Below are 11,873 nucleotides of genomic sequence, written 5' to 3'. Positions count from 1 at the left end.
GTTACAGTGGTAGGAGATCTGAACATCCCTATCGCCAAGCTTGCCGTCCACGCCAAGGAAACTCCCTTCCGGACACGGGACGGAGCCTTCAATCTTGCATCTTCATAGTCCAGGAGTCCGGCTGAAGGTATAGTTCGGCTATCCGAACACCCCCTAATCCAGGACTCCCTCAAGCATCAAGTGTTGATGGTCAATAAGACCACCAATTTCAAGAAAAAGGGTAAAGGGAAGAAGAAGGGGAACTTCAAGAAGAACAACAAGCAAGTTGCTGCTCAGGAGAAGAAACCCAAGTCTGGACCTAAGCCTGAAACTGAGTGCTTCTACTGCAAGCAGGCTGGTCACTGGAAGCGGAACTGCCCCAAGTATTTGGCGGATAAGAAGGATGGCAAGGTGAACAAAGGTATATGTGATATACATGTTATTGATGTGTACCTTACTAGAGCTTGAAGTAGCACTTGGGTATTTGATACTGGTTCTGTTGCTAATATTTGCAACTCGAAACAGGGACTACGGATTAAGCGAACACTGGCAAAGGATGAGGTGATGATGCGCGTGGGAAATGGTTCCAAAGTCGATGTGATCGCGGTTGGCACGCTACCTCTACATCTACCTTCGGGATTAGTATTAGACCTAAAATAATTGTTATTTGGTGCCAGCGTTGAGCATGAACATTATATCTGGATCTTGTTTGATGCGAGACGGTTATTCATTTAAATTAGAGAATAATGGTTGTTCTATTTATATGAGTAATATCTTTTATGGTCATGCAACCTCGAAGAGTGGTCTATTTTTGATGAATCTCGATAGTAGTGATACACATATTCATAATATTGAAGCCAAAAGATGCAGAGTTGATAATGATAGTGCAACTTATTTGTGGCACTGCTGTTTAGGTCATATCGGTGTAAAGCGCATGAAGAAACTCCGTACTTATGGACTTTTTGAACCACTTGATTATGAATCACTTGGTACTTGCGAACCATGTCTCATGGGCAAGATGACTAAAACGCCGTTCTCCGGTAATATGGAGAGAGCAACAGATTTGTTGGAAATCATACATACAGATGTATGTGGTCCGACGAATGTTGGGGCTCATGGCGGATATCGTTATTTTCTCACCTTCACAGATGATTTAAGCAGATATGGGCATATCTACTTAATGAAGCATAAGTCTGAAACATTTGAAAAGTTCAAAGAATTTCAGAGTGAAGTTGAAAATCATCGTAACAAGAAAATAAAGTTTCTACGATCTGATCGTGGAGGAGAATATTTGAGTTACGAGTTTTGTCTAAAGTTGAAATAATGCGGAATAGTTTCGCAACTCACGCCACCCGGAACACCACAGCGTAATGGTGTGTCCGAACGTCGTAATCGTACTTTACTAGATATGGTGAGATCTATGATGTCTCTTACAGATTTACCGCTATAATTTTGGGGTTATGATTTAGAGACGGCCGCATTCACATTAAATAGGGCACCATCGAAATCCGTTGAGACAACGCCTTATGAACTGTGGTTTGTCAAGAAACCAAAGTTGTCATTTCTGAAAGTTTGGGGCTGCGATGCTTATGTGAAAAAGCTTCAACCTGATAAGCTCGAAGCCAAATCGGAGAAATGTGTCTTCATAGGATACCCAAAGGCGACTGTTGGGTACACCTTCTATCACAGATCCGAAGGCAAGACATTCGTTGCTAAGAATGGATCCTTTCTAGAGAAGGAGTTTCTCTCGAAAGAAGTGAGTGGGAGAAAGTGGAACTTGATGAGGTAACTATACCTGCTCCTCTATTGGAAAGTAGTTCATCACAGAAACTGGTTTCTGTGACGCCTACACCAATTAGTGAGGAAGTTAATGATGACGATCATGGAACTTCAGATCAAGTTACTATTGAACCTCGTAGATCAACCAGAGTAAGATCCGCACCAGAGTGGTACGGTAGTCCTGTTCTGGAAGTCATGCTACTAGATCAAGATGAACCTACGAACTATGAAGAAGAGATGGTGAGCCCAGATTCCGCAAAATGGCTTGAGGCCATGAAATCTGAGATGGGATCCATGTATGAGAACAAAGTGTGGACTTTGGTTGACTTGCCCGTTGATCGGCAAGCAATTGAGAATAAATGGATCTTCAAGAAGAAGACTAACGCTGACGGTAATGTTACTGTATACAAAGCTCGACTTGTTGTGAAAGGTTTTCGACAAGTTCAAGGGATTGACTACGATGAGACTTTCTCACCCGTAGCGATGCTTAAGTCTGTCCGAATCATGTTAGCAATTGCCGCATTTTATGATTATGAAATTTGGCAAATGGATGTCAAAACTGCATTCCTGAATGGATTTCTAGAAAAAGAGATGTATATGATGCAACCAGAAGGTTTTGTCGATCCAAAGGGAGCTAACAAAGTGTGCAAGCTCCATTGATCCATTTATGGACTGGTGCAAGCCTCTCGGAGTTGGAATAAATGCTTTGATAGTGTGATCAAAGCATTTGGTTTTATACAGACTTTTGGAGAAGCTTGTATTTACAAGAAAGTGAGTGGGAGCTATGTAGCATTTCTGATATTATATGTGGATGACATATTGCTGATTGGAAATGATATAGAATTTCTGGAAAGCATAAAGGGATACTTGAATAAGAGTGTTTCGATGAAAAACCTTGGTGAAGCTCCTTACATATTGGGCATCAAGATCTATAGAGATAGATCAAGACGCTTAATTGGACTTTCACAAAGCACATACCTTGACAAAGTTTTGAAGAAGTTCAAAATGGATCAAGCAAAGAAAGGGTTCTTGCCTGTGTTACAAGGTGTGAAGTTGAGTAAGACTCAATGCCCGACCACTGCAGAAGATAGAGAGAAAATGAAAGATGTTCCCTATGCTTCAGCCATAAGCTCTATCATGTATACAATGTTGTGTACCAGACCTGATGTGTGCCTTGCTATAAGTCTGGCAGGGAAGTACCAAAGTAATCCATGAGTGGATCAGTGGACAGCGGTCAAGAACATCCTGAAATACCTGAAAAGGACTAAGGATATGTTTCTCGTTTATGGAGGTGACAAAGAGCTCATCGTAAACGGTTACGTTGATGCAAGCTTTGACACTGATCCGGACGGTTCTAAATCGCAAACCGGATACGTGTTTACATTAAACGATGGAGCTGTCAGTTGGTGCAGTTCTAAACAAAGCATTGTGGCGGGATCTACATGTGAAGCGGAGTACATAGCTGCTTCGTAAGCAGCAAATGAAGGAGTCTGGATGAAGGAGTTCATATCCGAGCTAGGTGTCATACCTAGTGCATCGGGTCCAATGAAAATCTTTTGTGACAATACTGGTGCAATTGCCTTGGCGAAGGACTCCAGATTTCACAAGAGAACCAAGCACATCAAGAGACGCTTCAATTCCATCCAGGATTTAGTCCAGATGGGAGACATAGAAATTTGCAAGATACATACGGATCTAAATGTTGCAGACCCGTTGACTAAGCCTCTTCCACGAGCAAAACATGATCAACACCAAGGCTCCATGGGTGTTAGAATAATTACTGTGTAATCTAGATTATTGACTCTAGTGCAAGTGGGAGACTGAAGGAAATATGCCCAAGAGGAAATAATAAAGTTATTATTTATTTCCTTATACCATGATAAATGTTTATTATTCATGCTAGAATTGTATTAACCGGAAACATAATACATGTGTGAATACATAGACAAACATGTTATCACTAGTATGCCTCTACTTGACTAGCTCGTTGATCAAAGATGGTTATGTTTCCTAACCATGGACATAAGTTGTCATTTGATTAACGGGGTCACATGATTAGGAGAATGATGTGATTGACATGACCCATTCCGTTAGCTTAGCCCCCAATCATTTAGTATGTTGCTATTGCTTTCTTCATGACTTATACATGTCCTTTGACTATGAGATTATGCAACTCCCGTTTACCGGAGGAACACTTTGTGTGCTACCAAACGTCACAACGTAACTGGGTGATTATAAAGGTGCTCTACAGGTGTCTCCGAAGGTACTTGTTGGGTTGGCGTATTTCGAGATTAGGATTTGTCACTCCGATTGTCAGAGAGGTATCACTGGGCCCTCTCGGTAATGCACATCACTTAAGCCTTGCAAGCATTGCAATTAATGAGTTAGTTGCTGGATCATGTATTACAGAATGAGTAAAGAGACTTGCCGGTAACGAGATTGGACTAGGTATTGAGATACCGACGATCGAATCTCGGGCAAGTAACATACCGATGACAAAGGGAACAACGTATGTTGTTATGCGGTTTGACCGATAAAGATCTTCGTAGAATATGTGGGAGCCAATATGAGCATCCAGGTTCCGCTATTGGTTATTGACCAGAGACGTGTCTCGGTCATGTCTACATAGTTCTCGAACCCGTAGGGTCCGCACGCTTAACGTTTCAATGACGGTTATATTATGAGTTTATATGTTTTGATGTACCAAAGTTTGTTCAGAGTCCCTGATGTGATCACGGACATGACGAGGAGTCCCGAAATGGTCGAGACATGAAGAATGATATATTGGAAGCCTATGTTTGGATATCGGAAGTTACCGGAACCCCCCGGGAGGTAAATGACGAGGAGTACCGGGAGGTTACCGGAACCCCCCGGGAGGTAAATGGGCCTTAGTGGGCCTTTACGGAGAAGAGGAGAGGCATCTAGGGCTGGGACGCGTGCCCCTCCCCCTAGTCCGAATAGGACAAGGAGAGGGAGGCGCCCCCCCTTTCCTTCTCTCCCTCCTCTTTCCCCCACCCGAATCCTATTCCAACTAGGAAAAGGGGGGAGTCCTACTCCCAGTGGGAGTAGGACTCCTCCTGGTGCGCCCTCTCCCTGGCCGGCCGCACCCCCCTTGCTCCTTTATATAAAGGGGCAAGGGGGCACCCCATAGACACAACAATTGATCAAGTTGATATTTTAGCCGTGTGCGGTGCCCCCCTCCACCATAGTCCACCTCGATAATACTGTAGCGGTGCTTAGGTGAAGCCCTGCATCGGTAAAACATCAACACCGTCACCACGCCGTCGTGCTGACGAAACTCTCCCTCAACACTCGGCTGGATGGGAGTTCGAGGGACATCATCAGGCTGAACGTGTGCTGAATTCGGAGGTGCCATGCATTCGGTACTTGATCGGTCGGATCGTGAAGACGTACGACTACAACAACCGCGTTGTGCCAACGCTTCCGCTTTCGGTCTACGAGGGTACGTAAACAACACTCTCCCCTCTCATTGCTGTGCATCACTATGATCTTGCGTGTGCGTAGGAATTTTTTTGAAATTACTACGTTCCCCAACATGTTTAACTTGTATTTGTGTGAAGTGGCGATTGTAAGCCAACTCTTTATCCCTTTCTTATTCAGTACATGGGATTGTGTGAACACTACCCCTCTTGCGACAAAACTACCATGTGGCTATGCCTCTAAGTCATGCCCCGACATGTGGGAGATATAGCCGCATTGTGGGTGTTACACCAATGAGGAATCTCTTCCACCCAACCGAGTTTACGTGTGTGCGACCGTTTGTGTCCATGCGGTAAGTACAGGTGGTGACGGAGCCCCTTGTGGTAAGGCGTAGTCCAGCTGAGCCTTGTTCATCAGGCTCGATACCACAACTCACAGATAGGTTCTTTGGCAATTTCTGAATAAGAAAAACATATCAATTAATAAATAGCCTCGCACATACTCTTGCAAATATATTTCTATTAAGTCTAGATTTCTACACTATCAAAAGACACAGTACTACGCATTTGTACTAACTAATCATGAATTCTACAAATAAGTATATCATCGAATATATATATTATCAAATTACTACAGGCATATATATATCATCAAATTACTAAGCATATCATCGAATAATTTGCATTTGCAAGTATAACAATAAAGCATATATATATATATATATATATATATATCATCAAATTACTACAGGTAGTACGTATAACATACCATTTCATGCCGATCGACCATGGTACTTGACAGGCGGGTCACGAATGGCACCCCGACAAAGTCATCGCATGGCGGAATTATGTCCCATAGGTTGCACACCTCCTCCTCGCTCAGCCTCATTCTTTGAGCTATGATGGCTTCATGAACTGGGTTCTCATCATCTTCATCGAGTGCGTCCTCATTATCTTCATCATCTTCGTCATCTTCATCATCTTCGTCATCTTCATCATCTTCGTCATCTTCCACCAGGTTGAGATAAATGACAGCCAGCTTGGATCTTTTTGCTCTAAAGGAGAAGCTGATCAACTCACCACTAGTAAGACGCATGTGGGCAAGGAAACGGGCCCATCCATCTCCTCCAATCTGCGACATATTGCGTCCTTTCTCGACCTCCATAGTGTACGGCCCCCAGGAGCCTCAAATGTCACGGTGTCTCATGTCAGCTTGTTGAATTTCAACCTCACATTACATGGGATGATCTGTGTAAAAAAGGCAAAATGACACAATGCAGTAATGCCAACACTAAAAATAAAATAGTTGTTACATTTCATCTATTTTCTTCCCGCCGCATGACGAAAACTCAGCTGGAAGTAGATGCCGAACAGCTTGCCAGTTGCAAGGCTGCTGGCGCACCTTGACTTGCACAGTCGACCTAGTGGTGGTGGTGGCGCCATTTTCCTAAAGCAATATGAGCAAAGGATTAACGATTCACTTCACAGGAAAGAAAAACAGTAGCATGTGATATTTTTGGTTCTTCCGCGAGAAGCAATTTTATGGACAAAGCATTTCGGTGGCACCTATTGCCGAAAAAACTTTTCACAAATATCTACCAAATAAGGGTACCACCTACCAAGACATTTCATCTCATTTGGCCCCTATTGCCTAAGATAATTGATTAAAAAAACAAGTGGCAAATTTAACTAAATTGGCACCTACATTTTGCCAAAAAATAACTTATTACAAAAAAACAAAAGCATCTACCTATCCATGTACAGAAAAAATAACAATAAAATGGTGCATACTAAATCAACTAAATCAACTAGCCTGCTAAATCCACTAGCATACTAAATCAACTAAATCAAAATGTTCCAAATCAACTAGCCTACTAAATCAACTAAATCAAGATGTTCTAAATCAACTAAATCAACTACATACTAAATCAAAATGTTCTAAATCAACTAAATCAACTAGCCAACTAAATCAAAATGTAGCAGGCAGGAGGGGTTGTGAATGGAGGAGGGAGGAGGGAGAAGGAGGGGCGACTCGAGGAGGGAGAAGAGGGTAGGACGGAGCGAGGAGGGGCCAGCCGGCGGCGAGTGGAAGGAGGATGGAGGAGGAAGGCGGAGCGAGGAGGGGCCGGCCAGCGGCGACTAGAGGGAGGACGGAGGAGGAGGCTGGTATCGAGTCCAGCGAGGAGGAGGAGGTGGCGGCGGTGCAGATCAGAGGAGGGGCGACGGGGGAGGACTGGCGTGGGGGGTTGAGGGGGAGATCGAGTGAGTGTGAGTGGATCGGATAGATCGAAGAGTGGGGGAGATGGAATGTGTTAGCAGTAGCGCGCTAAAGCAAAAGGCACTACTGCTAAACGACCTAGCAGTAGCGCCTTTCACAAAGAGCGCACTACTGCTATGTGTCAGTATGTAAAAATAGACATCAGAAATACATTGATCATCAATGATCTTTTTGTGTACAATCTGATTTGTCAATATAAGTCCTCACCAGTTTAGGAACTGGTGAACACTCGTATTGCGGCCACAAATTCTACACATAGAGTTCAATGAAGACCAAGTGTTTGTAAAAGTTTGAGAAGCAACATATTTAAGGTGGTACAAACTCTCTTCACGAAGCAAGGTGGGACTACTTTTTTTAGTAAACTTAGCAGTAGCGGTTATTGTGTAAATGCGCTACTGCTATGTGTAAGTGCATCTAGTGCCACCCCTAGTTGGTTTTGGAGTATTGACGACAAACCTGGTTGAGGGACTAATGTGTTTGTGAGAATTGCAGGATAACACATGTAGTAGTCCCTCATTGATTCGGTTTACCTATCGGAGATGACCCCTAAAAATGTATGAAGACATTGAAGACAAAGGTGGTATGTGAATGTATTCACATTGAAGACTATGACAAGAGAAGACATCGCGTGAAGAGTATGGAGCGCGAAGACTGAGTTGTTTCGTTGTTTCCTTTTCTTCTTTGTTGAGTCATAGGAACCACCGTACTGTTAAGTGGGGTCCAAGTGAACCAGTCAGAATGAAAGAAGTGATGCTTAACCAAAATCCTATGTCTTCGAGCGAAGACAATGAGAGCAACTCTTATCGAGAGCTGGATAAGTCAGCTTTTCTTGTAGCTCAAGTAAAGTTCCGTGTGTGTTTTTAATCTCACCATTGGAACACGTGTCAGTTCCTCAGTGACCCAGGGTCATTTCGGACAAATCAGGTCGGGTTGCCTAGTGGCTATAAATAGCCCACCCCCTACACCATAAATTGGTTGACTGCTCAGAGTTAGTGCACGGCTTTTGTCGTTTGAGAGCAACCCACCTCGAAGCCTTTGAGAGAGAAATCCTTGCGAGGACAAAGCCCTAAACATCCAGAGCCAAAGAGTGTTAGGCATCACTGAAGTCTTCCTGTCTGTGTGATCTGAAGACTTATTACACTTGAGGACTGTGAATCCTCCAGCCGGTTAGGCGTCCCGTTCTGAGCATCCAAGAGTCATTGTGGGTTGCCGGTGAACAAAGTCTATGAAGGTTTGGAAGTCTACCTTGAAGACTTACCAGAGTGATTGGGCAAGGACTGGGTGTCCTTAGCTCAAGGGGAATCAGGTGAAGACGCGGTCTTCTGAGTTAAATCTCAGCCTCCCTAACCAGACGTACAGTTGTCACAGCAACTGGAACTGGTCCAACAAATCATTGTCTTCAACGAGCTACTGGTTCTATCCTTCCCATCTCTTTATTTGCAGTTGGTCCTTGTGAAGTTATTGCCTGTCTGCATTATCATTTGTCTTCGCAAAGTGACTTCTTGTTCTGATTGGCTTCATACTATCTTCCATCCTGATCCATACTGCCTAGTTGCTATTAGTCTTTGTGCTTCCACTTCATTGAATACTTGACTATGGCTTGTCTACTGTAGTCTACCTTCCGCTGCATGGTAATAGGTTTATTTCTATCGTTTGTCTTCGAAACTTCCATGTTTCAAAGACTTTCATAAAAATCGCCTATTCACCCCCCTCTAGTCGATCACTAGCACTCTCAATTGGTATCAGAGCAAGGTACTCCCTTGTTCTGTGTGATTCGGTTTAACCACCTGGAGTTTTAGCTATGTCGACTGCAGGGATAATCAAAGTCTCCACTGCGTGCCCCGTCTTCGATGGAACTGAATATCCCTACTGGAAGAATAAGATGCGCATGCATCTTGAAGCCATAGATGTCGACCTCTGGTATGTCGTCAAGAATGGCGTCCCCAAGGCTGGTGAAGGTGTCACCGCTGCTGATGTCAAGAAGTTCGTTCAACCGGACTCCACTGCCAAGAACATCATCTGTGGTCATCTGACCAATGGGCAGTATGGCCGTGTGAGTGCTCTAGAAACATCTAAGCTAGTCTGGGATTGGCTCTCCAAGGTCAACGAAGGCGTCTCAACCCAAAGAGATCAAAGGACCAGTGTCCTTCGCAACCTCTTCAACCGCTTCAAGAGAAACGACAATGAGAATGTTCAGCTCATGTTTGATCGCCTTACTGACATCACAAATGAGCTTCAAGCTCTCGGCGCTACTGACATCACCAAGCATGAAATCGTCAAGACACTCCTGAGAGCACTTGACATCTCATTTGACACCCTAGCCTTGATGATTCAAGAATGCCCTGACTTCAAGACACTCGATCCGTCTGACATACTTGAAAGGCTCAACACACATGAGTTTCAGCTTTCTGAGAAAATGGTCCCAACTATGGCCGAACTCGGGCCTTGAAGGCCAAAGTTGTCTCCTCATCTGAAGAAGAATCTAACTGCAGTTCTGATGATCCTGAAGACATTGGAAAGGAGCATGCTATGCTTGTGAATAAGTTCCAAAAAATTCACCAAGAAGAAAGGCTTCAGAAAGACTTCATGATCAAGCTCTAGGAATGATGAAGCTTCTGATCATGACTACAAGAAGAGAACATGCCACAAGTGCAAGAAACCTAGTCACTAGATCTCTGAGTGTCCGCAGCGGGACAATGAGAACAACAATAAGAAGAAGAGCAAGGAATATGATTCTGACGACAAGCAGAAGAAGAAGAAGAAATACTCAAAGTCTTCTTCCAAGTCTTCCTCAAAGTCTTCATCACACAAGAAGAGCTCATCTGGCAAGGCTCGTGTGTTTGTTGGCAAGGAAATGGATTCAGAGGAGGAGTCTGCTTCTGTAGCGACCAGACCTCAAACGGCCCAATCTCTGTGCTCCGGTGTCACACCCTGGATCAGTAATGCTGACACCACATAGTACTTGAAGGATTCATAACAGAGTAGCAATCACACACTTATTACATCGAGTGTCTCAAAAGAGAACTTATTACAATAAATATGGCATAAGGCCATCTAATAACGATAACAGCGGAAGGCTTGGAAGATAAGTGAGTCCATCAACTCCAACGGCATCACTGAGTATAGAAGCACGACCTAAAAGCACCTTACTCGTCGTCTAAAAAGTCTACAACATGAACGTTGCAGCCCGAAACGGGTCAGCACATGGAATATGCTGGCAATGTAACACATAGAGAGCGATGAAAGAATAAGGCTATACTACATGCATATTTGGCTGGTGGAAAGCTCTATGGTTACAGTTTTGCGTAAAGCCAATTTTTCCCTACTGCAAAGGAATAAATTTTATTTAACTATCATGGTGGTTGTTAAACATTGAGAGTGTAGACACCCTCTCAATCCCAATTAAACATGATCATTAAAAACCCAACAAATTAATTAGAGTAACATGATGAGATTCACATGATAATCCAAGTACTAGATACTCAAGATGTCCATAACCGGAGACACGGCTAACCATGATTAGTTTATACACTCTGCAGAGGTTTGAGCACTTTTCCCCACAAGACTCGATCTCCTCCATTGGGATTCTCACACTTCATGTTGTTTGAGAAACAGATGACCGAGACATAGTCTTTCAGAAGCGCTAGCACCTTACGATCGGGTAGACCGTTACACCTACTTTCCCCTACATCTGCTAGTCTACCACTGTAAGAGTTCGCACAACTTAATCAACTATGCTAGAGCCCATAGTAGCTTGTGGCTGCACACGGAAGTTTCTAGTATGAATAATCTCATGATCCCTTTGAGCCTGGGTGGCGGTCCAAAAGAAAAACAGGCAATCGCTGGAATACCCAGGTGCCTCAATCCACCTAGATGTGTGTTTAAGTTGCCACCTTAGATAAGCCATTAATTTAACAATCTCACATCTATCATAGACACACTCACCCAATCCACGTCTACTAGCATAGCATGGCAATATAAGCAAACGTAGAAGTAACTCCCAAGGGTTTGATAATAACACAGGTAATAGGTACTACCTCATCTACTTCCCAAAACCCACAATTTAATTAGATCATATTCATGCAATGTGTGAGGATTGATCTAATGCAATAAAACCGGGTAGTAGGAGCTATGACCAAAGTGTTACTTGCCTTGCTGATGATCTGCAAAACCTAGCGATTCAAAGTAGCAAGCGGCGCACTCCGGGTACTCTATCACAAACAAACAAGCATACAATAAGTACTCAACTAATGTACAGGTAAAACTCAAAAAAGAGATCTAACCAGAAAGTTCAACTTAAGAACTCCGGTTGGCAAAAAGAACCAAATCGAACGAAGCAACGAAAGACAAACGCCAAAAGAAACAAGCTTCGTTTACTATTCTAGATCTAGGTCAAA

Source organism: Triticum dicoccoides, chromosome 3A (genome assembly GCF_002162155.2).
Source record: "Triticum dicoccoides isolate Atlit2015 ecotype Zavitan chromosome 3A, WEW_v2.0, whole genome shotgun sequence".
Lineage (NCBI taxonomy): Eukaryota > Viridiplantae > Streptophyta > Magnoliopsida > Poales > Poaceae > Triticum > Triticum dicoccoides.
Note: the sequence above shows the minus strand (reverse complement) of the source record.